At 35.0% G+C, this 11,113-nt stretch overlaps 2 protein-coding genes across 4 annotated transcripts in view; one reads left to right on the top strand and one right to left on the bottom strand.

Annotated features, from left to right (window-relative positions):
• LOC106878725 (potassium channel subfamily T member 2) overlaps window positions 1-11,113 on the bottom strand; it is a 747,999-nt gene that overhangs the window by 428,758 nt on the left and 308,128 nt on the right. The gene's annotated exons all lie outside the window — the stretch shown is intronic.
• The window catches only part of LOC106873822 (glycosaminoglycan xylosylkinase), a 419,531-nt gene continuing 416,215 nt past the window's right edge, over window positions 7,798-11,113 (top strand). For both annotated transcript variants that reach the window (XM_052970093.1, XM_052970079.1), the window contains exon 1: window positions 7,798-8,741. The gene's annotated coding sequence lies outside the window, so the exon portion shown is untranslated. The remainder of the gene's footprint in view (window positions 8,742-11,113) is intronic.

Here is an 11,113-nt window from a genome sequence, read left to right as displayed (position 1 = left end):
CATGAGTGGCTGTGCGGTAAGTAGCTTGCTTACCAACCACATGGTTCCGAGTTCAGTCCCACTGCGTGGCACCTTGGGCAAGTGTCTTCTACTATAGCCTCGGGCTGACCAAAGCCTTGTGAGTGGATTTGGTAGACGAAAACTAAAAGAAGCCCGTCGTATATATGTATGTGTGTGTATATGTTTGTGTGTCTGTGTTTGACAACCGATACTGGTGTGTTTACGTCCCTGTAACTTAGCGGTTCAGCAAAGAAGACCGATAGAATAAGTACTAGGCTTACAAAGAATAAGTCCTGGGGTTGATATGCTTGACTTAAGGCAGTGCTCCAGCATGCCCACAGTCAAATGACTGAAACAAGTAAAAGAGTAAAAGAGTATATATATATATATACATGTATGTAGGTCTTTGTGCTTGTCATCACTATTTGACAACTAGTATTAGTTTGTTTATGTTTCTGTAACTTAGGGGTTTGGCAATAGAGACTGATAGCATAAATATCAGACTTAAAAATATAAGTACTGGGTTTGATTCATTTGACTAAAACTCTTCAAGGTGGTGCCCCAGCATGGCTACAGTCCAGTGACTAAAACAAGCAAAAGTAAAACTGAAAGTAAACCACAACCACAAACCATCACCTGTTTCTCTGGATCCTTAAATGTAGAATAATTTGTTTGGTGGAGCAGTTGTTCCTGAGGATTGATGACCTTCCTACTTCTGACCACTCAGGCATGAAGTAGAGAGCTGTGTCTCTTTTTGTTCATTTGGGGAAAACTGATGCCAAGAGTACTATACAATGAAAGTAGTATGTTCAACCCCCTCCCTTATGACTATGTGGTCAGTAGTCCAGCAGCTTGACTCCACAGTAATTGTCCGTCATATATGCACATAAGAAATTAATAAATCAAAGTGTGAAAATAATTTGTGAACACTCCAATATAAGCTGCTTACCAATTGTTATTGAAGAATAAAAAGCTAATAAAGTTTTATGTCTGGACTTTATCTGTCACTGAATTTGGTGTGTTTAGTTTCTAATTATTTTGAAACATCAAAACATCTTCTTTTCTTGTGTGACACTTAATGAGCAAATGCAGACTGAACAAATTGAAGTCTGCATGAACTGTGGTCTGAATATAAGGGGAATTCCTAAAAGTAATCTCACTTCATTATATAACCACCTGCTTAAACCTATCAGCAAATAAAGTGATTATAAGAAATTGAGGATGATAATGATATCATTGTCATTATATCTTTGTTTCCAACTCAAACATTGTTCTAGGATTCACTTGACTTAAGTGCATAAAAGAAACAACAGCTGCTCTCTGACCATGTGACTTTGCTGTGGTCATCACTGAAGCCTAAAACTCATGAGCCAACAAGAGAATCTCTATATGACCACTGTACCTACTAGAAATATCAGCCAAACCTCCCTTAACTTTCACCATACTCATTATATAAAGATAGGATGCAGCAGATAATGTACTCTTACATTTTCCTAAAATTGTTTAACAGTATTGAGTTACCAAATACTTGGTATCTGGATTCACTTGAGATACATTCCTGATATAATTTCTTAATTTGTCTCTTTGCTTTTCTTTCACTGTAATTAGGCCTTGTAGGAAAAAAGCAGAGATTTTTTTTAATGATTGAATAATAAGACACTGCAAGTAAAAGGTGTTAACCTATAACAAAATTGGATTTGATTATTGTTAACTTATCCTATCGCAGTCAGCTGGAAATACATCTTCTTTTCATTTGAATAGTTGAAATGGATGGTATCAGCTTTGAAAAATCTACTCTTACAATTTGGGAAAATATTTATATTTGTAGAATTATCTGATCCCACAAATAGTAAAATGCTAGTAAAAAATGTAATAAGTAAGACTACATAAACATGCTTATGATATTTGTAATTTCTCAAAAGTTTTAGCTTAAATTTAAAAAAAAATCTTTTTATAGATTTCTATAAACAGTGGAAACAGGCAGGTTTTTCAAAATGTATAACTTGGGTATGTATGTTTACAAAATTTTGCCTGAGGTTTGTGTGAAGATAATCTTTTTCTGTTTGTTTTCTGTTTTCCAAAGTTCTAGTTTTAATTCAGTGGTATAGAGTCAAACTGACCATGAAGTGGATGGGTGAATACATACTTTGATACCTAGAGTGTAATAACCATTTACTACAAAGTAAAACAAATGGAACATAGTTGCATCTGTGTGTATTTTAGAAGGATTATAACTGACTTTACTACTGTGTGATTCTTGTTTTTTTTTAAATTCTGGTACTGAATAATAAGACGACATAAAATTTATCTTGAAAGATAATACAACTTGGATTGCTGCCAAACGGAAGAAAGACTACAAAAATAAGTGTATGATATTTAACAACGACACAAATAACTTCTTTCATTTCTATCTAATAGAACAAGCAACACAAATATGGTTTGTTTAACTATGCAACCTTTCACCTCTGATGCAGCACCTGACATAGTTTAGCATTAATTTATAGGTCTAAGGAGGTGAAGGAAAATGTATCTGCTGCATATATGTTTATAATACATACTTCCTAACAACTACATCACTTCATGTCATGTCTGGCGAATCAAAGAATTTAATCATGATAAAAATTAGCTACATAGAATATAAACCTTGTTTACTGTGTTTCATATTTAACACATATTTAAAAATCTCCCTCCTTTTCTTCGTCACCACCACCACCACCACCACCATCATCATCATCATCACTCCCAAGCATCCACCCCACCCCAACAACAGCAACAACTCAGTCATCATAGACATTATCATCAATGAAACACTAACATCCTCATAACTACTCTAACCATTATCATCATCATCATCATCAATAGCAGCAGCAGCACCACCACTACCACCACCACCACCACCACTACCACTCCCATCACTGTTATGGCCTTTATCATCATTGCTAGTACAACTTTAATTGTTAACCATCATCATCATCATCATCGCTAATACCACTATTATTGCTAATCAACATCATCATTATTGTTGTCGCTGTTGTCGTCATCATCATCAGCATCATTTCTTCCACTAAATTGCCAATCATCATCATCATCATTATGATTATCATTTACTACCAGTCCAACTAACACAGAATCATTGTCATAGCCATCACTGAACCATCATTACCATTATATTACATAAATCCAACCACCACCACCCTCTTTAATGTAGTGTAGGGAGTTAGTAAGGAATTCCTGCACTGGATATTGCAAAAATAATAAGATAAATAAAAATATAACCCCCCCACCAAAAAAAATAACAACAAAAATGGTTTTCCAGACATGTCTTCCTAGTAGCAATTGCGAGGCAAATATTTTCATGCTTCCAATATTTAATCATGTCTAAATTCATCCAGTCATCTTTTTTCTTTTGTCATCCTCTTAATATGTTATGTTTCATTCATTTCCCAAGAAAAGCAGTGAGAAGAAACAAAAAAAGAAAAGAAAAATTCGAGAGAGAAAAGGCAGAGTCCCTGATTAAATGCTCTCTTACATTTTACTTGTGGAGGCGCAAAGGCCCAGTGGTTAGGGCAGCGGACTCGCGGTTTCGATTCCCAGACCGGGCGTTGTGAGTGTTTATTGAGCGAAAACACCTAAAGCTTCTCGAGGCTCCGGCAGGGGATGGTGGCGAACCCTGCTGTACTCTTCCACCACAACTTTCTCTCACTCTTACTGCCTGTTTCTGTTGTACCTGTAATTCAAAGGGCCAGCCTTGTCACACTGTGTCATGCTGAATATCACCGAGAACTACGTTAAGGGTATACATGTCTGTGGAGTGCTCAGCCACTTGAACATTAATTTCATGAGCAGGCTGTTCCATTGATCAGATCAACTGGAACCCTCGACGTCGTAAGTGACGGAGTGCCAACAACAACATTTTACTTACAACTTTTAGATTTTTTATTCATGGTTATAAAGTAAGGGCCAATGATATGCTGAGATCAATAAGATTGATTATACCCTGGGTCAGATTTATATAAGGGCCAATATGGGCCATGGCTGAGGGGCCCCTTTAACTCAGATAAGTTCTGGAGTCAAAAACAGAAAAATACACTAAAAGCAAACAAATAATTTGTAATTTTTATTTATTTATCTTTTACTTGTTTCAGTCATTAGACTGTGGCCATGTTGGGGCACCACCTTGAAGAAATTTTAGTTGAATGAATTGAACCCAGTATTTAGTTTTTTTGTCGAACTGCTAAGCTATAGGAATGTAAACACACCAACACCAGTTGTTAAGCGGTGGTGGGGGACAAACACAGACACAATAAAACACATACACACATATATAATGGGCTTCTTTCAGTTTCTGTCTACCAAATCCACTCACAAGGATTTAGTTGATGCAAGGCTGCAGTAGAAGACACTTGCCCAGAGTGTCATTTAGTGAGACTGAATCTGGAATCATGTGGTTGGGAAGCATGCTTCTTACCACACAGCCATGCCTGTGCTTATACTATTAATTCAATAGGGTTGTTTTTAAATTATTGAGCCTTCTTTTGATTTATTGGACCTTTTTAGATTTAAAAAGCCATTAAATTTAATTGACTCTCTCTGAACCAGCTGAGGCCTGTTTAAGTATTGGGGCCTCTAGATTTGATAGGGCTCTCTCAATTATCTTATGTTTTAAATTAGCAAATTCATAGTGGCATCCAAAATGTATTGGCTCAGGGACCCCACTAATCCAGCCCTGATTATACTCAACCTTTTGTAGGGCTAGTGTTACACAAAAGTTAATTATAATTTTCCAGCTGCATTTTCACAACATGTATAAAGAAGATAATGGCTGGAGGAACTTGAAGGAAAAAATTACTAAGGTGGACAGATGCAGGCATAGTTGTGAGACTTGGAAGTTTATTTCCAAACTACATGGCTTCAGGTTCAGTCCTACTGCTTGGGAAAACAGTTTTTCTTTTGTTGAAACAGATATTGATATATTTGGAGATGGTTATGTTTTTGCCAATTAACCAATGCACTATGCACTTGGTCTTCACTTCAGCTTTATTATCATTCTTATTTTACTGACCTTTGTCTGAAATCTTTCGTCATCTGGTGACCTCTTCAGTGTATCTCCTCCTGTTCTGTTAAGATTTAAAATTGATCAGTAATGTAACAGAAGATAAATAATTAAATTTATTATTTGCTAAACTAGTGTATTACTTTTGACCAAGCTTTATGTTAATCTTAGTTGAGGGGAATACATATATTATCTTGTATCTTTTATATTTTACTTATTTCAGTCATTGAACTGCACCATGTTGGGGCAGTACCATGAAGGATTTACTCTAACAAATTGACCCAAGTACTTATATTTTAAGTCTGGTACTTATTCAATTGTCTTTTTTGTTTTTGCTCAACTGTTGAGTTATGGGGATAATAAACGAACTTATTGTGTACAGTGCTCTGGTGCACTACAATTCTTGAGAAAAGTAGCCAAAAGTGTATGAATAGTACATAGAATAATGCACGGGGAAATGAACAGTGAATGAGTCATTTATAAAAAAAGTGGATGTACTGTTGGTGAATTTCAGGAAGCATGGACATTTTGAAGGATGTAGTGTCCTGACAACTAACAACTGGTGCGGATAGTTTTTTCCATGCTTCAACAATTCCGAGTGTAAAAAAAATGTTTCTGCAAGCGATGGGTGCTGTGTTGTTTTTTGATTTGGTAAGCATGTTCACGAGTGTTAGACCAGGGGTTTTCAAACTGTGGTCCGCGGACTACAGGGGGTCCACAAGGACAAGACAGGGGCTCCGCAGACAGCAAATACTTTTTATGGGCAATTTGATTTTATATATGTTTCTTAATCGAAATCTTTTAATTGACAATAAACCTATTTGTTAAATACTGTTAAATAAATAAATGTAAAAATGTTATTTCAAGCAAATATTTATGTATAAATTTCATAAGCGTTTATAAGGGTCCGCAAGTCAAAAAATTTGAAAACCCCTGTGTTAGACAATAATCACTCAAAGCTGCACACACACAAATACATACATACATACATATATACACATGCAACAAGCTTCCACATAGTTTCTATTCACCAGTTTCCCTCAAAAAGCATTGGTTGGCCTGGGGCTGTAGAAGACGCATGCCCAAGGTCATGTGCAGTGGGTCTGAACTCAAAACCATGTGACTGCATAGCAAGCTTCTTAATCTCATAGCCACACCTATGCCTGTAATATTCAAGTCAGCAGAGGAATTACAAGAACTTAACAAGGTAGTTTTTTACGTCATCAACCTATTAATCCCTACACCCAGCAAAATCACATGTCACTGCCTTAGGAAGGAAGGAAAGGCATATTGAATAAGATAATCCTTTATGCACTGACTTTTCTTGTAGTCTTTGGTAGTTGAAGGGGTTGATAAACATTTTAAAAACAAAGTTCTTGTAATGACTGTACCCTCCTCAGCATTAAGCTTGTTCAAAAGAAATGTTTCTACTTATTGAATAATAGCTTAAGCTATTTTGTTTCAATAAATACTACTATTTTTCCAAGTGGTGATGAACTTCAAATACTGCAAAAAAAAAAAAAAAAAAAATTTGACAGCCACAGGCAAGGTTGCGTGGTTATGAATCTCACTTTAAAACTATGCGGTCTTAAGTTCAGTCCTGTTGTATGGCACTTTGAGTAAGTGTTTTCTACTGTAACCAATGCCTTATTAGTGAAATTGGTAAAGAGAAAAGTGTGTAGAAGCCCTTTCTAGTTTCATTTCGTCTATCTTTATGTTTTCAGTTCAAATGCCGTCATGGTCAACTTTGCCATTCATCCTTTCAGGGTTGATAAAATATGTACCCGTTGAGCACTGGGGGTCAATTTAATTGCCTTAGCCCCTTCCCTGAAACTGCTGACCTTGTGCCAAAATTTGCAACCTGTATATATGTGTGTGTGCTTTTGTTTTTGTCCTGACCACTACTTGACAACTGGCTTGTTTACATTTCAATAACTTAGTGGTTTGGCAAAATGGACTGGTAGAATAATAATACCTGGCTTAAAAAATAAGTACTGAGATCAATTTGTTTGACTAAGCCCTTAAAGGCTGTACCCCAGCATGGCTGCTGTATAATGACTAAAACAAGTAAAATATAAAAGTTGACTTGTTTACTCCAACAACTAAGTTAATATGTAGATCTCTCTTTCTTTTTTTGTAAAGTTAAAAATTTGCTAAAACATCTGGATGTTCACAGCTGAACCACCTTTCATCATTAATCCGTTTGATTTGGATTGAGTTTGAGTTACATAATAACAGCTATAAATACACAAGACACTCTGTATCAGTGGTTTTCAATTATTTTTCTTCTGCTATACTGTCATACACAGCAGTGTTGGCATACTCTATGTGAAGAATATAGTGTAAAATGGTTGGAATACCATAAAAAAGATACCTGACATATATTATTTGTTATAAATCCCACAGCGGTCAACTTTGCCGTCCATCCTTCTAGGGTTGATAAAATTAAGTATCAGTTAAGTACACTAGTTGATATAATTGACTGTTACCCCTTCCTAAATTTTTAACCTTGTACCTATGTAACAAACAAAATTCATTAAATTTAATGTTACATTTTCAATGAGCTGGATAAGTTAAGCTCTTTCTAACAAGTAACTCAATTCCAAGTACAATTTCAGAGAGTCATATTCACATATTATTCACATTTGACAATGTTGAACAAAATTTGCTTTTGATTATAAACATTGCTGTAAAACTTACACAGCCATGTAATTTTTTTGTGTAACCCTACAAGTATGCATAACTCAGCTTGAGAAACCCTACTCTAAATGATAAAATAGCAGCCAACTCTCTTTCAAATCACACCCTATTTCCCTACTATCTGAAAAAAGGAAATTACACACAGGTCATTGTAATCTTATATGTACTAAAAAAAAAAATATATATATATAAGGACAGTGATGGTCACAGGTAGAATGACTGGTCATACGTCTTTCAGGGCTGATCTAACAAAACACAACAAAAATGAGGAAAAAGTTAATGGCTCTAAGTAAATTCCGTGCTGTAATCAACTCCAGTACATTTTTCATTGACACATGAAACAAAGTTAAATTTGATAACATTTTGACTCAGAATATAGAAGGATGAAACATTGTTTCTGTGAAATCATACTCTGGTATGTAAGCAGAATAACAATGAAATAAAATGAATACCAAAATTTATGAACAGGCCTCAAACTGTTAACTATATTGAACATTCTGTATGAGCAAGCATTTGAGTGTCGTTATTATTTTTTAAAAATAGAAAACACAATTCTGTATTATAATCGGTGGCAATAACTGTGCATGAGTTGTGTCAAAGTGAGTTACCAAATATATATATTAATGGAAACAGCCTTCATCATTTAGTGATGATAAAGTAATTTTTTTGTCTATATTACTAAGGAGCTTTATTTGGCTGCATACGCCAAAGACACGATAAATGCAATTTTAATTCCATCTAAGAAATACATTGTTGACAAACAATAATGTTTCTTTAAGCATATGTATATGAAATAAATAAGAAATTAATATATTTTATCAACTATATTTTACTACACTTTTCGTCTTCCGTAAGTATTATTTGCCAATCAAAACCATTAACTTTCAGCTCCTTGGATACCGGAAGCTCTTTCTGATTACACTGCTCTAAAGTTTCTGCTGTTATTTTCTTCATGTTCTTACAAAATAGGATATACGTGGCTATAAAGGTAGGGATGTTGCTCATCTTTCAAGCTATCGCTAAATCTTTAAAAATAGTTTCAGGTTAAAATAAAATGCTGTTTATTTATACATCTCTATGAAAGGTTCTGGAGACTGACACTTGCTTTGACGGTGGTGGAAGCAGCGTGTATTTGTGTTGCGTGTGTATAAACATACGTATAGACATGCGTATGTAGGCACGCTGAGAGTAGTGAGAGAATGTTTAATTGTTTTCGTTCGGAATAGCAGCAGACAGATTGTCGTAGATAATTAACACTATTAACAAAAAGAGCTTACCAACCCGTACACGAAATAAAGAGATATCTTTTTATTTTATTTTAATTATGAAATATCAGGCTTTGTTAAATACTACTGCTACTTCCCTCTACATCTCGTATGTGTTGATTATAGAAAATTAAAAAAAAAACATTTCTTTCCCGCCCACTTTCAAAAAATATTCATTCATGATAAGCATAATTATTTTATAATATTAATGATAAGTAATTTAATTATTTTTTGCATTATTGGGATTGGGTCGGAATTTTTTTTACCTCCTGTTTTTTTTTTTTGGATGTAGATTGCGTACGAATTATGAGAAGCTGTGACAGTTTTCAACCTAACTTAAACCGAGTGTAGATTAAAATTCCCTTAGCTAAAAACTTACCAATCCGACTATACTAGTCCTAATGAAGAAAATGTATGTTGCCTCACCGGCTAGAAATAGCAAAGAAATCTCCTTCCATTCACACCCTACATCATAAATAAATATATGTTAAACAAGATTTTCCACCATAAACTAGACGGGATTATCAAGGTTGAACATAGGCTTGCTTAAACAGTGTTTACCCGTGGCTAACACATGTAGTCCGTAATAGGTTAAAGCTGCTTGTAACAGAAAACATATCGGTACTTCTATATAGTTTTTTAAACAATTTTCTGTGTTGTACATACACACCCACATACAACACATTTGCTTATACGTACATACATAAAGACAGACATACATCATCTTTTCAATATTCATTTTTCCATGCTTGCATCGGTCATAGGTTGAGCTCGATTTTCTTCGGCCGGATACTCTTCCTGTCGACCAACCCTTTCATGTTTCCAAGTCAGATATTTCTTCTCGTCCTTCGAAGTGTGCGCCCCCCACCCCACAATATATATGCATTTTTAAAGATATATATTTGTTGACATTCCGCGAGTAGCCTTCGACATTTTTTTTTATATGCAAAGGGTTTTTAACCCAATATTTACACGTTATTATTTATAGCTTTATCTGCTTTGTGTTCCACCGTTCCAAAAAAGAATATATATGTGTGTGTATGATTGCGACATACCTACACAAGTGTGTCCCCCTCTACCGGCTTTGTTTCCTCATAACTTTTAGAAAAATGGATATTTTTAAATGAAATGTTCTACAAATATGTTTCAGATGGTGTAGATTACGATTATACCAGAATTTGTCGTGGAAAAATTTTTCCGAGGGTGTGGAGAGGAATTTTGAAAACTTCACACGAGCCGACTTGTTTGCCAACACAGATCAACACTAACTTCTTTTGAGTCTGTTTGATCAGTTGATCGGCCCAGCACTATAGTAGAAGACACTTGCCCAAGGTGTCGCGCGGTGGGACTGAACCCGAGACAGCATGGTTGAGAAACAAGCTTTTGCCATACAACTAAGCTTGCGCCCATCCGTCTATCCACCCATACATCGATACAACCCCCTTCCCCACAATAAAGATAAAACAAGTAAACAGCTGGTATCAAGTCAAATCATGACATTTATATTGAACGTTGCGAAAGATTAGACTACAAGATCAGTTGAGGAATGTTTATAATGGTTATGGTATATGCTAGTATTCCTCTGGAATACGGTAAGACCAAATTATTGACATTATGTGAAACTGGATATTGTAGGTAAAATCCAAAGCTAGATGAGAAGAAGGTATACAGATAGATAGTCTCTTACAGCTGTTTCACGAATAGATGTGCAGGTAGTGTATTTCTATACAATCAATCGGTAGCCTACGTTATTGTGGCAGTCTATTCCATCAGAGAAAGAATGAGATAGGACATGCATACGTATATGTATGTATGTGTGTGTGTATATATATATATATATATATATATATGGAAAAAAGTCAAGGTAGAAAATGCTGAAATAATTTTATAAAAAAAACATTTCAGTACCGGTTTCGGCCATTGAAACTTTTTCAACTGTAAGTATGGAAAACAATTAAATTTTGGAAAAATTAGATGAAAAGTATTTTAAAAGAATATTTGCATAGTATTTAAATACAAGAGGCATTTTCCTTGTTTCTGCCCGTCTCTGTCTCTCTTTTTTACTCTCTCTCTATATATAGGCACACACATTCTG

The sequence above is a fragment of the Octopus bimaculoides genome, chromosome 1 (assembly GCF_001194135.2).
Source record: "Octopus bimaculoides isolate UCB-OBI-ISO-001 chromosome 1, ASM119413v2, whole genome shotgun sequence".
Lineage (NCBI taxonomy): Eukaryota > Metazoa > Mollusca > Cephalopoda > Octopoda > Octopodidae > Octopus > Octopus bimaculoides.
This window is presented reverse-complemented; position numbering and strand designations above follow the sequence as displayed.